Source organism: Aquarana catesbeiana, linkage group LG13 (genome assembly GCF_042186555.1).
Source record: "Aquarana catesbeiana isolate 2022-GZ linkage group LG13, ASM4218655v1, whole genome shotgun sequence".
NCBI classification, from domain to species: domain Eukaryota; kingdom Metazoa; phylum Chordata; class Amphibia; order Anura; family Ranidae; genus Aquarana; species Aquarana catesbeiana.
The window spans coordinates 55,290,472-55,313,620 of record NC_133336.1 but is presented as its reverse complement, the minus strand read 5'-3'; the positions used below and the strand labels follow the sequence as shown (position 1 = coordinate 55,313,620).

Here is a 23,149-nt window from a genome sequence, read left to right as displayed (position 1 = left end):
GTGGCAGTATCATGCTGTGGGGGTGTTTTTCAGCTGCAGGGACAGGACAACGATGAATGCGGCCAAGTACAGCGATATCCTGGACGAAAACCTTTTCCAGAGTGCTCAGGACCTCAGACTGGGCCGAAGGTTTACCTTCCAACAAGACAATGACCCTAAGCACATAGCTAAAATAAATATATGTAAAATAACAAAGGAGTGGCTTCACAACAACTCCGTGACTGTTCTTGAATGGCCCAGCCAGAGCCCTGACTTAAACCCAATTGAGCATCTCTGGAGAGACCTAAAAATGGCTGTCCACCAACGTTTACCATCCAACCTGACAGAACTGAAGAGGATCTGCAAGGAGGAATGGCAGAGGATCCCCAAATCCAGATGTGAAAAACTTGTTGCATCTTTCCTAAAAGACTCGTGGCTGTATTAGATCAAAAGGGTGCTTCTACTAAATACTGAGCAAAGGGTCTGAATACTTAGGACCATGTGATATTTCAGTTTTTCTTTTTTAATAAATCTGCAAAAATGTCAACAATTCTGTGTTTTTCTGTCAATATGGGGTGCTGTGTGTACATTAATGAGGAAAAAAATTAACTTAAATGATTTTAGCAAATGGCTGCAATATAACAAAGAGTGAAAAATTTAAGGGGGTCTGAATACTTTCTGTCCCCACTGTAGATATATATCATTTTAAAATATTGGCAACTGTCTCAGTCAGCCATCTAAAATAGTCGCGATCATCCATGCTGAACAATCGTTGATACCTGTACACCTTGGGAGTTTATAAGCTGCTATGCCATATTTCCTTTGCTGTCAGTATAATGAAACTTCCTGTTAATCAGATCACTAATACAATCTATTGTCAGTTGTTGAAGATACAGTAGATTTGTCTTGTGATTCATATCGGCCTCAGGCAAGAATGGGAGATGTTTGTTTTGTTCTGTAACTCTCTCCTTTTTTTGCATTGCTTTCTCCGAGGACAAAACACTTTTTCTCCACCCCTTTCAACTTATTGGTGCTTCCAGAGGAGAACAGCCCAGCCACATATAAAGAGAAAGTAACTTTGACAGATGCAATTGACTGTGCTGCATTGGGATAGCCCACAGCAGGCAGTGTCATGCTTCGATCCTAGGATTCCATGGGTCGTTTACACAGTTGATTGAAAGAGATACATTGCAAAAAAAAAAAAAGTGTAGGTGGATTTTCGCATGTCCTTTGGCCTCAGCAGGGCCTGACAGTTCTCCAGGAGTTCTGCAATGAAGCAGCAGTGGGGCTTACATGCAAGATAGTTCTATGAACAGCCTAAACCTTCCTATAGAACCCATAAGAACAGATTGGAAGTGACTCAAGCTGTGCGCAGGGATTCACTAGGTGAGTTCCAAAATCCTTTTTTTTTTTTTTATTGCCTTTGCAAGCAGAAACATGATTGATTTATTAGTTAGTTTATACATGTTTGCTAATGTTATAAGAATGTTTTGAATTTTTTATGTTGTGTTTTATTGCAGTAAGTTGAATGTTAAAATAAATTTAAAGCTCTAGCAAACTTTTTCTCAACTGCACCCCGGGGGGGGGGGGGGGGATTTTAGCCATAACGTGTTAATGTGCACATAAAGGCCTCATGCACACAGGATGTTTAAAAATCGCCAGTGTTGCTGCCAGGAAAAAGCAGTGTTTATGAATAGCGTTTATGAATAGCGTTTATGAGCGTTTTTCCGTGTTTTTTGGCATTAGTGTTTTTTTGCCTTTTTTTTCACTATAAACACCCCCTATAATGTAAAAATGCCTAAAAACACCAAATGCTGCTAAACGCTTGTTGCAGCGTTTAGGAGCGTTTTTTTGGCGTTTTTCGTTTTTACAGCTCAACAGACTGTCATTTTTTTCTACTGCCCCTAAACCTTTATGCCCCCAAACGCCTCCGACAGTTTATGTGTGCATAGACACGTAGGGGTTGATTTACTAAAATTGGAGAGTGCAAAATCTGGTGCAGCTGTTCATGGTAGCCAATGAGCTTCTAGCTTCAGCGTTTTTAATTAAGCTTTGACAAAAAAAACTGGAAGGTGATTGGTTTTTATGCAGAGCTGCTCTGGATTTTAAACTCTCTAGTCTGAGTAAATAAACCTTATAGGCTAACATAGAGGGGTGTTCAGAGGCAGTTAAAAAAATGTCAGACGCCCCTAGGAGCAGCTGTAAAAACTTCCTGTGTGCATGAGCCCATATACCTGGAAAGCAATCCCTTCTAGTTCTGCATTGTTGATCACGGGCACTACCATATTCTCCGGGCTCCAATTCTTCAGCCACTTGATTGGCCAGGCCGCAATGTTGCCACTCTCGTGCAGGCGCATGGGAGTCACATCATCACAGCACAGAGCAGTGCCGAAAATGTACACCAAACTGTACATGCAGCATTACCTGTCAAACAAACATTACCCAAAACCCAAATTTTAATATGTTGCAGCTTAACGATCATTAGATGTGATGGCTGCATTTGTTTTATTTTTAATAGGCTTCTGTCCCTCTGTTTTCACCTGGTGATCCAGCCAGTACAGGGCCGGCCCTACCATGGGTCCCAGTGGGTACATTGGACCCAGGCAGCACTTTGAGAGGGGCAGCAAATTGAACCACGGCCGCCTCTCCTTCTCTTCTATTTACCCAGCAAATTGGCGAACAAGATTTTTTTTCCAGCAGTTTTGTGTGTCATGATGACAACTGCCCCGTGGGCCGCTCCGCCTGCCCATATACTACCCCAGCCTGCCCATATACTACCCCAGCCTGCCCATATACTACCCCAGCCTGCCTATATACTATCCCAGCCTGCCCCTATACTGCCCAAGCCCGTTCATATACTACCCTAGCCTGTCCATATACTACCCTAGCGTGCCCATTTACTACCCTAGCCTGTCCATATACTACCCTAGCGTGCCCATTTACTACCCTAGCCTGTCCATATACTACCCTAGCGTGCCCATTTACTACCCTAGCATGTCCATATACTACCCCAGCCAGCCCCTATACTGCCCTAGCCTGTCAATATACTACCCTAGCCTGTCTATATACTATCCCAGCCAGCCCCTATACTGCCCTAGCCTGTCCATATACTACCCTAGCGTGCCCATTTACTACCCTAGCCTGTCCATATACTACCCCAGCCTGTCTATATACTACTCTAGCCTACCCCTATACTACCCTAGCCTGTTTATATACTGCCCTAGCCCGCCCCTATACTGCCCTAGCCTGCCCCTATATTGCCATAGCCCGCCCCTTGGAATTGAACATAATGGTATGTCATATGATTTTGCATATAGGTGCTGTTGCATGTAAATCTGACTTCCTGATAAATGTATTTTTAGGTTTAATTCTCATGATATAAAATAATAGATGTGGGGGCCTTTTGATGGGCGTGATTTTTTTATTTTGGGGGGGGGCAGCATTTCATTCTTGGACCCAGACAGCGCAATGTCTTGGGCCAGCTCTAAGCCAGTTACACACCTCCTGTATTAGAGTGCCTCCACTTTGGATGAAGAAGCTACAGAGACACCTTTAGACAGCAGCATTGTTATTCTGGGGGGAGGGGAGTGCAGTATGTACTAGCAGATTTAGACACACTAACAAATTAAAGCCAAACTTCAGGCAACACTTTTTAAGCAGAGACAGCAACAGTTTTTTTGTTTTCCCTTTGAAATAAAAGTTTTACATATATAAATAAAAGCTGACTATTGTAATCACCCCTGTCAATGGTAAAGAGTTTGTCTGAACCCTCTAAGGCTGCATTCACACCTTAGCGTTTTGAATTGCGGGCAGATTTGTCATGATTCTGCAAAGCGCAGAGGTGTGAATGACAAATCACAGAATGCACACTTGAAATGCCATTCATTTGAACGGCACCTAAAATCAAGGTGCAATGCTGCTGCGATTGTCGCGTGATAAATTGCGCTGCAATCGCGGCAACCCGCATCCCGTGAAGCATGTCGCCCAAAAGTAGCTCCTGAACTTTTTTTGGGCAAATCTGCCCACGATTCAAAATGCAGAGGAGTGAATGCAGCCTTAAAGGGGTTGTAAAGGTAAAAAATTTTTTACCTTAATGCATTCTATGCATTAAGGTGAAAAAACTTTTGACAGTACCGCCGCCCCCAGCCCCCCCCCGTTTTACTTACCTGACGCCTCGAATCTTCGCTCCTCGTCCTCGTCATCTTCATTGCAGCTCAGCCTGGTCGCTGATTGGCTGCAGTGGATGGATTGAAAGCAGCGCAGCCATTGGCTCGCGCTGCTGTCAATCACATCCGATGATGCGGCGCGCCGGGGGGCGGGGCCGAGTGATACAGCGAGCGGCTATAGCCGCCGGCTGTATCACGGGAGCGCGCCCGCAAGCACTCACCATCATGCGAGGGAGCTCGCATTAAGGTGGTAAATGCTTGCGGGGAGGAGCTGAAAGAGCCGCCGAGGGACCCCAGAAGACCAGGTTCGGGGCCACTCTGTGCAGAACGAGCTGCACAGTGAAGGTAAGTATAACATGTTTGTTATTTTAAAAAAAAAAATACCTTTACAACCCCTTTAATGCTACATACGCAGGACAGCTTCCTCCGTTGAATAAGACAATAAGTGCAATATAAGACATTTTATTTTTTGGGTTTAATACTGCTTTACGTTGTTAACTAGGCGAAGCTGAAACGATGAAAATGATTTACAGAATTTATCACATTTGGATGTATACAGTATATCTACATGCAGTTATGAAAGGGGTATTTTAAATACTCTACTATAAAAATATTAAAATATATTGCATATGGTATGATTTCGAGGGACTGTCCCTGATTTGGAACAAAGTCCCTCTGTCCCTCTTTACTCCTCATTTGTCCCTCATTTTGGTCTCCTCTATATAGTTGTATATAAAATGTACTTTTTATCTTTCAAAAAGTGTTTCCCAGTGCTAAACCTTTCATCCAATCTCTAAATTGCTGCATTTGTAAATTTCAACGGCCAATATAAAGGAATAGTAGTGGTAAAAAAAAGCACTTGTAGGTTTAACTAATTGTTTTTTTTTTTATAATACTTCTTTAACGGGGCGTGGTAGGGGGTGTGTCCTATGCCTGCATAGTTTTGGTAATAGGTGTCCCTCAATAGGATAAGGTGCAAATGACACTAAGTTCAAAGAAAACATATATCTTCAGAGTGGTGCTAGTGATTACAGTGTTCTAGTATTCTGTGTTGTGATGATGAGAATAAGTGATCATTTTTCTTCAGTGCGGTTACACCTAAGGGTGCAGTGGCTCCTTACCTTACTGCTGTAAGGTAACAGCGTAAAGATATCAAAGGGTAATCCAAATTCCAGGTTCCTGCAGTGGGTCTCCCTGAATATTTCTTTGTGGATGGCGGTCTATATGGAGCCTGGTATCCTGGTGAATGTTTCTTCCTCATATGTGTCTGCTTTACATAGGTTACTAGCGATGGAGATCCTCTCAGGTGGACATATCAACAGATGAAGAAAAAAAAGAGAGCGGGGGGACTCCAATGGTGAAGTATATAAAACTAGAGATTTATTTGCTTACAGCCAAAGTAAGGCACTCATATAAAAGCAGTTAAAATGAAGTAAAACACAAAATGAGCAGCGAGCTTGAGGCCTGACGTCACTTCTGGGAGTAGACAGGCACCGGAAGTCACTTCAGGCCGCGAGCTCGCTGCTCGTTTTTTGTATAACTTCATTTTAACTGCTTTTATGTGAGTACCTTACTTTGGCTGTAAGCAAATAGATTTCTAGTTTTATATACTTCACCATTGGAGCCCCCTGCTCTCTTTTTTTCTTCATCTGTTGATATGTCTACCTGAGAGGATCTCCATCGCTAGTAACCTATGTAAAGGAGACACATATAAATAAGAAGCATTCACCAGGATACCAGGCTCCACATAGACCGTCATCCACAAAGAAATATTCAGGGAGACCCACTGCAGAAACCTGGAATTTGGATTACCCTTTGATATCTTTACGCTGTTACCTTACAGCGGTAAGGTAAGGAGCCACTGCACCCTTAGGCAGAGGCGTAGCTTGAAGCTTGTGGGCCCCGATGCAAAAGTTGACCTGCCCCCCCCCCCCCCCCCACTACTTCCAACGTGCATGCAGATACATCCACCGCAAGCCAAGATACTCAAAGTGGCTTAAGAGTTTAGAGTTCCCAGAGTTCCTCTTTACATCAGAGGACAGGGATTACCCCTGGAGAATCAGAGGACAAGGATCACCACTGGAGAATCAGAGGACAGGGATTACCGCTGGAGAATCAGAGGACAGGGATTACCGCTGGAGAATCAGAGGACAGGGATTACCGCTGGAGAATCAGAGGACAGGGACCCCTGGCAGGTCACTTGGCAGAGCTCCTTTCCCATCCCAGCACGGTATACAGCCCCCCCCACACACACACTACACAGGGATGAAATCACATTCCTTTACACACAGTCTGTCAGTCTTCACAGGGTGTATCTGGCTTTTATGTTGCCGTTCTGACCTGTGAAATTCTCTGGTGGGAACGGCAGTGTAGTTGCAGTAGGCAGATACACCCTGTGCAGATCATGGCTGACTGGCTGTGTTGTAAAGGAATGTGATTTCAGCCCTGCGGAGGAGGAACAGTATAGAGTGCTGTTATGGGAAAGGAGCTCAGCAGCTGGGCATAGCATGCAGGGTGGAGAGGGTGGTCAGGGGGCTTTGAGGGGGGGGGCAACTTAGATCTGGGGGGGGGCAAAGCCACGTTACACAAATTCTGAAGCCTGCAGCCATTCAGGGCCCCCCCCCCGAGGAGGTGTTAAGGGATTCGTTTTAGCAATTTCTGAAGTTAATTTAATTCTGTCAGTGTTGGCAGGTGTTGGGGGAATGTCACCTCTCGGAGGTGTGTGTCTTTTCCCCTGTTGTCAGGGAAGTGGGGTAAATAGACATTCCAGGTGTGGGGGGGGGGGGGGGGGGGGGTACAGAGAATCCCAGCTGGTGAGTAGGAGACACTGAGCAGTGTCATACCTCACCAGTGACATTGGTTCCATTGTGGATACAGGACACCACTCTCCTCCTCATGCCTCGCTGAGCTCGGTTACCATTCCATGTTGCCAGCACACAGCACAGACACTTCCCCACCCTGGGCTGTTCTTACCCCATGCTCCTCTCCATTCAGGAAATGGCTCACAGCTTCTCCTCAGCCAATGGGAACAGAGGGGTGTGGACTGTGGAAGGCAAAGTAGAAGCCCAGTACTGGAGCTTGGCTGTGGGGCCCAAGGGCAGATCGGAGCTGAACTTTGTGGAGGATATGATAATATGACAGGGAGGCTGCAGGGGCCCCCCTGGAGCTAGGGGCAAGGTTGCGATTGTGACCCCTGCAACCCCTTATGCTACGCCCATGCCCTTAGGTGTAACCGCACTGAAGAAAAAGGATCACTTATTCACATCATCACAACATAGAATGCCAGAACACTGTAATCACTAGCACCACTCTGAAGATATATGTTTTCTTTGAACTTTGTGTCATTTGCACTTTATCCTCTTTAGGTTAGGGTCGGTCTGGACACTGTACTATATTGGCTATTTGCACCTATTGCACATGGGAAGTTCATCACCTACCTTTTATTATTTAGCACTTTAGATTCTGTATTTACTGTGTTTTTAGTGGATGAATTTAAATAATTTTTTGAAGTCCATTATCTTGTACACTTAGCACTTTATATGAATCACTGAGCACTTTATTTGTTTTCCATTGTTTGAAACGCAGCACCATATATTGATTTCTATTATATTTTCTGCTGGGTAGTGTTTGACCCAATCGGTGCCTGCCGCAACCAAGCACCATATTTATTCATTACAGTTTAGGCAGCACGGGAATATTCATTTCATTTAATAGGTGTCCCTCGTTCCCATCTTAGAAAGTTGGGAGGTATGATATTGAGAGCATGCACAAATTCTTTAGGTTAGGTTCACAATCTTCTGTGTGTGTTTTCACATGTTTTTATTCATTTTCATGCATTGCCAGTGTCATCAAGAGGTCCTATAACATGCATCAATAAAATAACAGGCAATGCATCACACACACGTGAACTAGCTCCATTTAATACAAAATCGAACCAGTGTCTATGTGCTGGTTAACCTGTCCTGTATCCATGTATTGTTGTGTGTTGAAATTCATACATGTGAATGGATCCTTGCCATATTGCCTTTATCATCTTATGATGGTCATACACTGTATGACAAATCAGCCGAACCCATTTTCGAAAAATGAAGGTGAGAGCAAACAATAGTGCCATCATGTAATGACCGATAAATCATTCAGTGGACATAAATTAATCTATTGTTTGTTCATTTTTTTTACATATACCTAGTGCAAACAGTTCGGACGGGAAACACATTAACCTTTCAATTTATCGTCTTTAGTTTTTTCGGCTCAAAAACATCCCAACGATTATCCAGTGCCCATTAACTGGCCGAAGAACGAACTGGCCAAATGACCGAATTTTGGACGTTTTTTCTTATAGTGTATGGCTATCATTGGAAATCATGGTGCCCCCCCATCCTGCCTGACAGTCCCCGCCTTCAAAAAAATAGCAAGCCACTTGCGATAGGGGTGGATGTGTGTGCTCGATCCTGAGCCAGGCTTGGCTTGGCCCCACCCCAAGCTCCCTCCTCTCAGGATTTGATTGGCAGCAGCAGAAGTCACATGCTCCCGCTGCTGCCTCTGTTTCCTGTGAATGCAGGGAGAGAGGAGAGAGCCGCTACAGATGGGTACAGCGCTGGAACAAGTGAGCTTGGGAGGGTGGCCAATAGAAATATGTAGAAATAATCCCCATTGAATACAATGGAAATATCTGACTGTCATGCCTACATTAAGGCCTGGTTCACACTAGTGCAATTTCAGGTGCAACTTCAGTAGCACAGAATCGCATGACAGTGAAAAATCACATTGTTTTCAATGGTTCCCAATCACATCAATGCAGCACAGCACATTTTTGGAAAAGGGTCCTGTGCTACCTTGGTGCGATTCCAGTGCGGTTTTGACCCCAGAGAAAACGCAAATCAAATCCAATACGCAACCAAATCGCACTAAAAATTGGATCAGATCACAGCTGCCCTCAAGCTGTCCCAGAGCCACGACCCCGAGATTATGACAGGGTCAGGAACACCAATCAGGCCCTTGTCTAGCTAGACCAGAAACCTGAGCTGGCTTCATAACTCTGACAAAATTACAAAATGTTAAGCTTTCAATTTCAGACGTAACTATTTTAAAAAGTCAATAAATCACAATTTTAATTTTAGTTTGGCCCCCAGGACTGCAGCTGCCTGGTAAATACTTGCCTTCCTCCCCGCACCCACAATAATGTATACTCAACTCAACATGTATAAATACATAAGTGGTCCATCCATATAGAACTTGGTGTTGAGTTATTCACTTTAGGGTCATCACAGAGGACAAGGGGGCACTAGGGGAAAAAAGATTTCATCTCCAAATACGGAAAGGCTTATTCACAGTAAGAGCTGTGAAAATGTGATATAGACTCCCCCCAGAGGTGGTTTTGGCCAGTAGATTGCTTTAACCACTTCAGCCCCGGAAGATTTGGCTGCAGAATGACCAGGCCATTTTTTGCGATTCGGCACTGCGTTGCTTTAACTGACAATTGCGCGGTCGTGCGACGTTGTACCCAAACAAAATTGACGTCCTTTTTTTCCCATAAATAGAGCTTTCTTTTGGTGGTATTTGATCGTTTTTTTATTTTTTGCGCTATAAACAAAAAAAGAGTGACAATTTTGAAATAAACACAATATTTTGTACTTTTTGCTATAATAAATATCCCCATTTTTTTTAAAAAAAAGCTAATTTTTTTTCTCAGTTTAGGTCGATATGTATTCTTCTACATATTTTTGGTAAAAAAAAAATCACAATAAGCATATATTGATTGGTTTGCACAAAAGTTAAAGCGTCTACAAAATAGGGGATAGGTTTATAGCATTTTTATTATTTTTTTTTTTTTTTTACTAGTAATGGCGGAGATCTGCAATTTTTATCGTGACTGCAACATTATGGCGGACAAATCGGACACTTTTGACACATTTTTGGAACCATTGGCATTTATACAGCAATCAGTGCTATAAAAATGCACTGATTACTGTAAAAATGTCACTGGCAGGGAAGGGGTTAACACTAGGGGGCGATCAAGGGGTTAACTGTGTTCCCTAGGTGTGTTCTAACTGTAGGGGGAGGGGACTGACTAGATGGGATGACAGATCGTGGTTCCTAGCTATTAGGAACTTACGATCTGTCATTTCTCAGAGAACAGGGATTTGTGTGTTTACACACACATGTCCCTGCTCTGCCTCTCGTGCCCGCGATCGCTCGTGGCCGGCGGTCATCGTGACCGTCAGCCACGAGCATTGGCACCCCCGCAGTGCGATGGCGCGCGCGCCTGCTATCCGATTCCGCGAGCTGACGTACAATGACAGCGATTCACGGGATCGTCCCGACCTGCCGCTATTGAATGACGGCGGCTGGTCGACAAGCCGTTAAGAAAGGCCTGGATTCTTTCCTAGGTGTACATAATATAACTGGATAGTAATATTTATAGGTAAAGTTGATCCAGGGAATATGCGACTGGATCATGCTTTATTGAGTTTTTTTTTGCCTTTCTCTGGATCAACTAAGGGTATAGGATTGTGTGTATATACTGTATACACCGATCAACCATAACATTATGACCACTGACAGGTAAAGGGAATATCTCGTTACAATGGCATCTGAAAACTAGTGGGATATATTAGGCAGTAAGTGAACATGTTGTCCATGAAGTTGATTTGGTCAAAGCAGAAAAAAAATGGGCATTGCAGTTTGTTGTGTATGGGGCTGTGAAGCCAATGGTGATCCATGTCCACAGCCAAAAGCTTCTACAATGGTCACATGAACATCAGAACTGGACTACGGAGCAATGGAAGAAGGTGGCCTGGTCTGATGAACCACGTTTTCTTTTACATCATGTTGATGGCCGGGTGCGTGTGCGCCACTTACCTGGGGAAGAGATGGCACCAGGATGCGGTATAAAAAGGCAAGTCGGCAGAGGCAGTGTGATGCTTTGGTCAATGTTCTGCTGGGTAACCTTGGGCCCTGCCATTCATGTGGATGTTACTTTGGTGTCCATGCCTCAATGGGTCAGGACTATTTTAGCAAAAGGAGGCCATACTCAATATTGGGTGGGTGGTCATAATGTTATGGCTGATGTGAGTGTATATATATATATATATATATATATATATATGTAAAACAAATCTCCCTTTTATTGGTTGAACTAGATAGACTTGTGTCTTTTCTCAGCCAAACTAACTATGTGATAATCACCGTGTGCTCCGGCCTGGAGCAGCACATCCATTGTAAGGAAGACAGCATGGGCCGGTTCTCTTCCTACTGAGTTGTGTTAAAATACCTTTAAAAACATAAACAAATTTATATATTAGTATTATAGTAATATTAGTTTTCACCATGTGGTGTCTATGTAAACCTTTTTCATCATTTTAGAGCAAAGCTTAAAAAAAAAATCTTCGGTATAATTAGGAGGTCCCTTTCCTGTGATAGAAAACGATGGTGGTGTTTTGCATGGCACAAGCTGTGTGCTCTCCCTGCATAGAGGGAAATTTTACTAGGCAAGAGACAATTTGCATGATCACATGGATCTTGACAGCTACTCTTCCCAGCAGTCAGAACAAGAAAGCTTGATTTGTCCAATATTTGCTCTATATCAGTTTTTTCCAAACTGCAGCCCGGGGGCTGGATGTGGCCCTTTGCTTGCTTTTATCTGGCCCAGGGGGCATTATTCCCCCCCCCCACAGTCAGCAGTGGGCCATAGTTCCTGCCACTATTCCTCCTACTGACACCAATAATGGGACACTATTCCTCCTACTGACACCAATAATGGGACACTATTCCTCCTACTGACACCAATAATTGGACACTATTCCTCCTACTGACACCAATAATGGGACACTATTCCTCCTACTGACATCAATGACGGAGCACTTTTTTCCCACTGATACCAGCAATGGGGCACTACTCCTCTCACTGACACCAACGATGAGCCACTATTCCTCCCACTGACACCAATGATGGGCACTATTCCTTCCACTGACACCAATGATGGGCACTATTCCTTCCACTGACACCAATGATGGGCACTATTCCTCCCACTGACACCAATGATGGGCATTATTCCTCCCACTGACACCAATGATGAGCCACTATTCCTCCCACTGACACCAATGATGAGCCACTATTCCTCCCACTGACACCAATGATGGGCACTATTCCTCCCACTGACGCCAATGATGGGCACTATTCCATCCACTGACACCAACAATGAGCCACTACTCCTCTCACTGACACCAACAATGAGCCACTATTCCTCCCACTGACACCACTGATGGGCACTATTCCTCCCACTGACACCAATGATGGGCACTATACCATCCACTGACACCAATGGTGGGGCACTATTTCTCCTCCTAACACCAAAGAAGGGAACTGTTTACTCCCACTAACACCATCTCATTTTCTACTCCCACTGGCCAAACTCTGCCCCCCCCCCCCAAAGTTTGAAGAACAGTAAACTGGCTCTTTGTTTAGAAAGTTTGGGGACCCCTGCTCTAGATTACTGAGGACTGCACATTGCTTAAAGGAGAAGTAGGGCCAAAGCTCTTTTGGTTGTACTTCTCCTGGGGATCATAGGAGTGCACTTCCTTCTGCACTTCTTTGACCCATTTTCAGCCAACAACAGGTTAAAGTGAGCTCTCGCTGAAGTCGTCCAGCTGGTCCAGGCTCTTGATTGGTCCCAACTTTAATGTTGGGATCCACCCAGATATCTGGACCACCAGCTGGTTCAGCCTCTCAGTGAGCCGCTGGGAGACTGAGCCAGCCGCTCCCTCCCCCCCCCCTCCACAGCCCAGCACGCCAGTGAGCGCTGGAGGGGCAGAGCAGAGAGCTGGTGACTGACAGTCACCGGCTTTCTGCTCAGTGAAAACTGAGAACTGGGTGATCAGTGGTCTTTGATTGCTCAGTTCTCAGTCTTAGGTGGCGAGGGACAGATGCTGCATCCACCTAGGTAATATGATTGTTTGCTTTTTTTCAATTCCCATACTTCTCTTTAAATGCTAGGGGTGAAGTTTGGGTTTCCCTCTGCCATGGGTTCAAGACGAATTCTGCAGGTCCAAGATTTGTGGTTTATGTACAGAATCATCAGAGATTTTTTTTTTTTTTAAACCACAATGCAATGCATTGTATTTGAACTATAGTCAGAAGGCTTAGAAAAAAACTTAAAGGAGAAGTCCAGCCTGAGCTCATTTGGCTGGGCTTCTCCTATGGGTCACAGGAGTGCAACTTATTTTGCACTCCTGTGATCCGTTTTCAGCAGAGAGCGGTCTGAAGTCCTCTCTCTGATGACATCACAGGAATCAGTCCAGGCACCACATGATCGCGACAATAAAGTCTGGATCTGCCAGGTGCCTGGACTGATGCTTGTCTCAGCCTCTCAGCAAGCCGCTGAGAGTCTGAGACAGCTGCTCCCCGCCCATCCACAGCCCAGCGCTCCAGTGAGCGTGGAGGAGCAGAGAGGAGAGATGCTGATTGACAGTCAGCAGCCCTCTGCTCTGTGATCTGTGAGAACCGAGCCATCAGCGGTGCTCAGTGGCTCGGTTCTCAGTGCAGAGGAGGGGGGGGACAGATGCTGCATCCACCTAGGTAAGTATAAATGGGCCATCCCCCCCCTTGTGGACAAGTGAACCGCGCTGTCTCTTTAAATAGTATTGATTTGCAAAAGTGAAAAAACTATATATAAAGAAAAGTGCAGCGCTAATATGATGTCAATGCGATAGACAACAAATGATATAACTGCATATGCAGTACAATGACCTCATATGTGAATAAAACCAGTGATGTCGATGCGATGAACTGCAAGATGATGTGATTACATAATTAGTGCAATGACTTCAAGTGCTGATAACGAATGTCTATGTGACTGTATGGGGATTATATAATCTTTGCATTATAAAACATAGATTTACATTCATTATCAGCACTTGAAGTCATTGCACTGATTATGTAATCACATCATCTTGCAGTGCAACGCATTGACATCATTGTTTTTATTCACATATGAGGTCATTGTACTGCATATGCAGTTATATCATTTGTTGTCTATCACATTGACATCGTATTAGCGCTGCACTTTATATAAAGCTTTTGGATAAGTCAGGCATCTCACTAAAAAAAGGGTAGGGGGTCACAGAGCAGCCATAGTGTACAGTATGTGTATTGGTAGCTGCTCTAGGGAAAGCATTAGAAAAACCCACTATTTGGGGGAATTTTTCCTTGCATATTGATAGCGTTTTAGATTAAACGGTTTTTTTTTTTCCACAGGGTCTCTTTTAAAAAGGTGGGCTTTTGTTTGAAGGGTGATATTTGGATATTTTATTTGTAGCTAGGGGTTTGGCTAAGACTGGAGAATGAGAGACACTGGCTGAAGCTGCTCTCTGTAGCTGTGCCCTGCTGTGCTGAACTGGTTAACAGCTATATCAGTGAGAGGAGGGAGCTGCTAAGCAGGACGAGTTCAGTAGACTAAATCACCCAGCACTGCACCGTGGGAACTGTAGTCCAGAGGAAAGACTCTACTGTAATCAAGAGCTTTTCAACTGCATTTCCCAGATGCAAATTGCTAGGAGGCAGGGAAAGAGGTAAATTTCCTCAAGCTGTACAGGACACAGCTTCCTCTTGCCGTTAAGTAGACCAGAGAATGTACATTACTGTCCAGTGTGCACCATCACTGCTGCATATTGGCCGACAGCAGATGGTGAGCTGCTGCTGTGGCGATTTACTATCAGCTGCTGGAGAGACTGAGCCCTTTAGGAACAGCCTTATTGCTGCCTTCAGGCTTGACTGGGACGATTCTCACATGCACCAATGGTACGACTTGACTCTAACACTAGCCAGCTGAAGAGTTAGGACTAAAAACTGTCCCTTTACAGCTGCTATGCAGAGATCTTCTCCTATTTCTCATGCTAAGAGGTACCTCTCAGGGGACATTGCACCATATTCTAGCCATTCTCCTAGAGTGCACTCTAGACTCCTTATAGTATTATTATTCAGACTACAGTTAAAGTGGATGTAAAACCAATTTTTTTTTTTTTTTTAATGTCATAATGTAGAGTATAAGATTTCCCATCATTTGAGCCCAGTCTTGCCACACAGAGTTAACCCAGCTCTGAGCGATCCTCTTTTATTGTTCAGTGAGATAAAACTTGACAAACAGAGAAAAACTTTGTCAAATCCTCCCCCTTGCTGTGAGTGACAGGTGATTTACATATCTCGTGCACTAACCTAAGACATGCATTATTTTTTAATTCCCTCCCCCACTCCTTTCTTCAGCAGCTCTGCAAGGATTGGCTGTTCCACACCTCAGCATGATTTGGCATGCTGAAGTCATGTGGTTACTTTCCTGTCTTTTCACTGGATGTTAGAGATCATAGCAGAAGTTCAGTGTAAGAAATAAACAGGAGAAAATGCATATTGACAAGGGGAGTGTAGAGGTGGGCGGGGAGTCTACTGACATCACGACTCCACCCACCGAGCTCCAGACAACAGACCCACCCACAGAATCTGCAGTTTTTCGGGTCTAATAACAGACAGAGGGGAGACATTTGACAGGTAAAGATCCATGCAGGAGGCATGTATATCCTTATAGATAATCCCTATGGCAGTAGTTTAGAAAGGATGACATTGGATTTACATCCACTTTAATCCTTATATGCACTGTTTATTGCTGATTTTGCTGCTTCATGAGTTAATCCTAGTCTAATGGTATAGAAGTCTATTCTAAATTACCTTGGCATACTGATTATACTGAATAGTGTACGGTGTGTGAACCAAGTGTTCATTTATACCCAAACCACCATTTATTCTAACCTATACCAATACATTGAATTTATTTACACTAAACAGTCCTGTAGATTTCCTGGTACTAATTCACAGCCAAGTTAAAAGGTACAGTATCTCACAAAAGTGAGTACACCCCTCACATTTTTAAAATATTTTATTATATCTTTTCATGTGACAACACTGAAGAAATGACACTTTGCTACAATATAAAGTAGTGAGTGTACAGCTTGTATAACAGTGTAAATTTGCTGTCCCCTCAAAATAACTCAACACACGGCCATTAATGTCTAAACTGCTCTCAACAAAAGTGTTTTTGGTGTTAGTCTATTGAAGTCCATAGAGTCAAAAACACAGTGTTGTGTGCAAAAAGTCCCTGCACCTTTTCAAAAAACACATTGCAGGAAGCTGCATAGATGTGAACAGGACCCATAGGAAATAAGTTAATATAAGTTAATAAGTTAATTAGTAAGAAATAAAGTAGTTATTAATAAAGTAAAGTTATTAAGTAGAGTTATTAAGTAAAGTAGTTAATAAGTAAGAAATAAATTAATTGTGTTTTTGTGGATCTGCAAATGCACAAAAAAAAAGCATAGAAGTTGGATGAGCGAGTTTGGGGTGTAGGAACTTGACTGGCCTGCACAGAGTCCTGACCTCAAACCGATAGAACACCTTTGGGATGAATTAGAGCCAAGACTGCTAGCCAGGCCTTCTCGTCCAACATCAGTGCCTGACCTCACAAATGCGTTTCTGGACGAATGGTCAAACATTCCCATAGACACACTCCTAAACCTTCTGGACAACCTTCCAAGAAGAGTTGAAGCTGTTATAGCTGCAAAGGGCGGGCAACTAAATATTGAACCCTACGGACTTATGCCGCGTACACACGATCAGATTTTCCGACGGGAAATGTTGGATGTGCGCTTGTTGGCAGTAAATCCAACCGTGTGTATGCTCCATCGGACATTTGTTGGCGGACTTTCCGCCAACAAATGTTGGCTAGCATGCTCTCAAATTTTCATACTCGGGGCTTCGTTACAACGCCCTGTTGACAAAAAGACGCTTGGTTGGCCAACAATCGTATCATGTGTACGAGGCTTTAGACTTGAATAGGATTCACACCTAAGTTCGGGTTTGCTGAAATTCAAACAGGATTTGCCCAACCCTTGGTTATCTCTAAGTTCAGCTTTAAAATCTAACCAAATTCTATACTTTCTCCACTCCATCCAAAGCTAAGAATATATATGTTTTGGCTGGTGTTGTGCTTTATTGCATACAGCATTGTGTATATGAGGGCTAAACATTGATCTAGGAAAGAATGAGGTCATCACAATTCCAGGCTGCCATAGATCAGCATGCTCCCTGACAGCTGACGGAGGAGGGGGGAGCAACAGTCAGCAATGGAAAATGATTGACTACCTGCAGCTTTAGCCTCTGCCTACCAAGACCTCACACAATTAACCTACATGCCTAGCAAAAGTGTTGCAACTATTTCATGACATTTAAACCAGATCTGTCTCATGCAGCAAAGTTTAATGAAAATAAAATAGGAGTATTTTTTTTTTAGACATACATAACATACATTGTTTCCATGTTATCAACAGACTGCTGCAAAAGGTTAAGTCAAGTGACGAAGGTTTACTGCACTCCCGGCCATCAAGGTTATAGGGACATACCTTTTGCTTTAGGTTAAATACACTCCCTGATTGGCTGTTCAAAGATCAAATATGTTTATTGTGTATTATACAGAGCTGTGTCTATGGAGACTAAGCCATATTAAAATGCTGTTAGCATGACTGATAAGTATGTTTTAAGGAGTGCCCTGCTTTTCATTTTTTGAAAGGGAATGTGTCAATACCTGCTCTGTGTGTTGGGGTGGCCCTGAACTGGCAGACTGTCACCAAAAATGACAGGTGTAGGATATCTGCCCATGGTCGCGGCCTTCCTGATTTGGCAAATTAGATGCAGTACACCTGGTAAAATCTGCAGGCTTTCTCTTTTGTAAGGCCTGGTTCTCACCTATGCAGGTTGCAGTTTGCATATTCCAGGTACATTTTGCAGTTTTCAATACATGTTTTTGATCCATTGAAGTCTATGGAACCAAAAACCAGAAAAGAGTCCCTGGCCCTTTCAATAAAATGCACAGATGTGAATAAGATCCATAGGAAACCATGTTAAATGGACTGTAGTGTGGTTCTGCAAAACCACGCTACAGGATTAAGGGCTCATTCAGATGGGTGACTAGCTTCTACAATAGCCGGTAGAAAAGCTTTGCTCTATGCACACGCTGCATATGAAAAGCTGCGGCCAGCAGCTGTGCGGCCAGATTTGTAGCCTGTACAAAACAATGGCCGATACCACTGCTGTTCACCTGTAACTGCTCATTCAAGCTTTTGAATGTGATTAGGGCCTCTAGGGCAAATGCTGCTGGAGCAAGTTTCCTCCAGCAAGTTTCCTTAAGCAACAAGAATGGACAAGCGTGTTATCTTGCATGATATTTATTGGAAAGACAAACTGCTAACGACTCACATGGTACAAGGTAAATGCAGGCATGTCAGAATTGTAGAGGACATCCACGGTTCTGGCGTCTGTTAGGGTGACATCCGTGCTTTCCACATGCCGTCTAGTCAAGGAGGGGAGTTGGACACTCGGAGCCGGAGAAGATATAGGAAGCTGGAGGCTGTAGAGGGCCGTGGGGCACAGCATGACCCGCAGTGCTGTCAGGAACCGATCCTCAACTAAAAATGACGCAATGAGCATCGGAGCATGCGCCGTACACAGGAGGTGTTTTGGCATGCTCCTTTATCATGCTGATGGCTAGGACTTAAGGAAGCTAGTTTATGCAGGAGGCCATTATGGGATTAACACTTAAGGGGGAAGTCCACCTTACCACTAAAATCTCTACATCTACAGACATCCATGATCTAAGACTAACCTATCTAGACCTGTAAAGAAGAAAGCCCGGGAGACTATAAATATTTGGGAAGATCTGCTTAGTCTCTCTCTTCCCCTGGGGCCCCTTCCTTGGGACTGAATATGGCTAAATTCCAGAGATGTTACTGCTACTAGGCCTCAGCAGCTGGTATGGCTGATGGCCTGAAGGAAGCTGGATTTAAGGAAACTACACTGCTTTAAGTATGCAGACCTTCAGTAGTTTTGCTAGGCCACTTAAAGGATAAGTCCACCCTAACACTTACATCTTCAGACATCTACGATCTAAGACTAACCTATCTAACCCTGTAAAGAAGAAATCAGTATACATACTTTTATACTGAGTAGCAGTAACATCTCTGGAATGTAGACAGGTTCTGTCTCAGAGAAGAGGCCCCAGTGGAAGAGAGAGACTAAGCAGATCTTCCCAAATATTTATATTCTCCCCAGCCACACTTTCAGAGTCAGCTTCCCAGGAATTGGTTAAGGTCAAATATTCATAGTCCAGTGACTGACCTTCTCACACTACTTCTGGAATATTCTTCCAGAATGGGCAGAAGCAATCAGTCACTAGGTTTAAGTATAAACCTGATGAGACCTAAGAAAGCTCAGCTCAGCAGTAACAGGTGCAGTAGCACTCCCAGTAACTGGTGTAGTAATGCTTGCAGTAACAGTCTCAGTAATGGGTAGGGTTAATGCTTCCCCACAGAACAATTCCCAACAGTGGGCAGTAGCCAGGAATGACGCCAAAGGTGATATTAGCAGGTCACACAGCATCAACACTTATGCAGCATTATTTCTCCAGGCACAGTAAAGCACACTATAGGCAAAGCCTAGTTTACCGGGACAGCATCTGCAGGAGGGTTGGCTGAATGGCAGACTCAACTGCAGTTCTGGTGACTGGTGATTAAAGGGTGTCTAGTGATAACACTACGCTTGTCCACATACTAGAACATTTTCCTTATGCTAAATCTCTATACCTAACAAGCGGGTTCCCATTCCCCGCTCTGCCCCCTTGCAAAAATGCTCCATATTCCTGCAGGGTTCCAAATTTATAAGGTCTATCCCACCCAAGATGACTGCGTAAGGTCACTGGAGATTGCACTGTCCTATCATACAGCTGCTGCCTCTGTGATGCTCATGGGGGCTGCAGAGGAACATTATATCCCTGAGTCTCTGCTCTATCCATACAGTCTATATATATACAGTGCCTTGAAAAAGTATTCATACCCCTTGCAATTTTCCACATTTTGTCATGTTACAACTAAAAACGTAAATGTATTTTATTGGGATTTTATGTGATAGACCAAAACAAAGTGGCACATAATTATGAAGTGGAAGAAAAATTATAAATGGTTTTCAACATTTTTTACAAATAAATATGTGAAAAGTGTGGCGTGCATTTGTATTCAGCCCCCCCGAGCCAATTCTTGGTAGAACCACCTTTCACTGCAATTACAGCTGCAAGACTTTTTGGGGATGTATCTTCCAGCTTTGCACATCTAGAGAGTGACATTTTTGCCCATTCTAATTTGCAAAATAACTTAAGCTCTGTCAGATTGGAGGGAGAGCATCTGTGAACAGCAATTTTCAAGTCTTGCCACAGATTCTCAATTGGATTTAGGTCTGGACTTTGACTGGGCTATTCTAACACATGAATATGCTTTGACCTAAACCATTCCATTGTAGCTCTGGCTGTATGTTTAGGGTCGTTGTCCTGCTGGAAGGTGAACCTCCACCCCAGTCTCAAGTCTTTTGCAGACTCTAACAGGTTTTTTTCTAAGATTGTCCTGTATTTGGCTCCATGCATCTTCACATCAACTCTGACCAGCTTCCCTGTCCCTGCTGAAGATAAGCATCCTCACAACATGATGCTGCCACCACCATGTTTTACGGTGGGGATGGTGTGTTCAGGGTGATGTTCAGTGTTAGTTTTCCGCTATACATTGCGCTTTGCTTTTAGGCCAAAAAGTTAACTTTTGGTCTTATCTGACCAGAGCATCTTCTTCCACATGTTTGCTGTGTCCCCCACATGGCTTCTCACAAACTGCAAACCGGACTTCTTATGGCTTTCTTCTTGCCACTCTTCCATAAAAGTCAGATTTGTGGAGTGCACAACTAATAGGTGTCCTGTGGACAGATTCTTCCACCTGAGCTATTTTTTATAACCTAACCCTGCTTTAAACTTCTCCACAACTTTATCTCTGAGTTGTCTGGTGTATTAATTGGACTTCATGATTCTGTTGGTTATTAAGGTTCTTTAATAAACCTCTGAGGGCTTCACAGAACAGCTATATTTATACTGGGATTAAATTACACACAGGTGGACTCTATTTACTAATTAGGTGACTTCTGAAGGCAATTTGTTCTACTAGATTTTAGTTAGAGGTATCAGAGTAGGGCCTGGTTCACATCTATGCATTTTTAGGGCTTTTCGCATTTTGCAGATTTGCACTACAGTCCATTTAACATGGTTTCCTAAGGGTCACGTTCTGTAGTGCATATCTGCAAAATGCAAAAAGCACTAAAAATGCATAGGTGTGAAGGGGGCTGAATACAAATGCACGCCACATTTTTCAGATATTTATTTGTAAAGATTTTTAAAAACAATGTATCAATTTCCTTCCACTTCACAATTATGTGCCACTTTGTGTTGGTCTATCACATAAAATCCCAAAAAATACATTTCTGTTTTTGGTTGTAACATAACAAAATGTGGAAAATTTCAACGGGTATGAATACTTTTTCAAGGCACTGTATAGTGAGTGCATTACAATGGATCCTCATTTTGTCACTAAAAGAAACTAGTTTTAAATCTTTGATATTAAATGTCTGTAACTGCCCAAACTGCATGCCTCTCTGATAATCTGGGAACTCCTGCTTTACTATATTTTACTGTTCCCAAACACACCCACCCAGACCGCTTACTGTCTCTCACATGATTTATCAGAATGTCAGTGAAAAGAAGTTCCTTTCTTTAAATTTTGGAGGTTTGAATTTGATTGAGGACACAACAGGCAGAAAGAACAGTGGTTATTTTTCACAGGTTTTAGGATGCCGACACTACCCACTGACCACATGGGGAGCTCTGTGAATTTTGTCAGCAGAGGATTGCATTAAATGTATAGAGAAGTAAACTAAGTGGGCTCTTTGATGTTGCTGCACGGAGTTGTAGTATTTTCTTGATGGCTGTAGCAGTTCATTGATTGGTTTTACATGTTGCCTGAAATTGCTTTTTAAGCAGTACCTTATATTAAAATCACATTACAGTCTCAATAAATAAAGGACCATTTCCGAGCAATCTATAGTTGTTGGTGCCACTGTCTGATCCAAACATAGGCAGCATTCTCAGTGTAAATTGTATTTTGTATCTTTGCCATGTTTGATTACTTTAGAACACATTGAGAGAGGTTACTGCCTGCTTTCATTGCCCTCGCTGCCACTGAAGTGTTGTGAAAAATGTCTGTACTAAAAGTTTGATTTCCTACAGCTGATGTTAAAATTGAGGCATTTTCAAGTGGCTGTAGGAATCAGTGTTGGGTGCAACTGCATTAAGTGCCAGTCAGTGTAGAACACACATGGAAGCTGGATGTTGTTAAGAGACTAGCCTTAAAGCGGAGCTCCACTCAAAAGGGAAGTTCCGCTTGTTTGCCTCCCTCTGGTGGCACATTTCCTGTTGGGTCTGGGTCCCCTGGGGAGGTGGTGCAATGTTCACTGCTTCCTCCTTTGGTGCTGACATCACTTCTGCCTCCCCAGGGGACCCGGAGCCACCAGGAAAGTGCTGGGAGCCACCAGCACAGCCGAGGGCTTTGGTCTAAATCCAACACACCGGGACCTGTGGCTCACCACAGTGGTGTTACCTAGCTGAGGGCTTTTTCTTCCTACTGGTGTGAGCTGCCACTTTGTTGTTCAATAAAGCCGGTACTTTTATGCCATACTTAGAAGGTGCTTCTTCTCCTCTTATAGTTCCACCTAATATTGTTTCTTCCAAACGGAAAAATAAAACAAAAAAAATAAAACGGGCAGAAGACCCAGGAGGATGGCTCAGTTCTGAATATAGAAGTTTCAACTCTGCCAGTACTCCTTTCAAGCCAAAACTTCATCTATCTTACAAATGTGATATATATATATATATATATATATATATATATATATATATATATATATATATATATATATATATATATATATATATATATATACAGTATCTCACAAAAGTGAGTACACCCCTCACAGTTTTGTAATAATTTTGTTATATCTTTTTATGTGACAACACTGAAGAAATGATACTTTGCTACAATGTAAAG

General features: G+C 43.3%; 1 protein-coding gene across 1 annotated transcript in view; it reads left to right on the top strand.

Annotated features, from left to right (window-relative positions):
• The first annotated feature begins 1,038 nt into the window (after positions 1-1,038).
• Positions 1,039-23,149, top strand: part of AHNAK2 (AHNAK nucleoprotein 2) — a 152,627-nt gene continuing 130,516 nt past the window's right edge. Inside the window, exon 1 of the mRNA XM_073610045.1 lies at positions 1,039-1,365. The gene's annotated coding sequence lies outside the window, so the exon portion shown is untranslated. The remainder of the gene's footprint in view (positions 1,366-23,149) is intronic.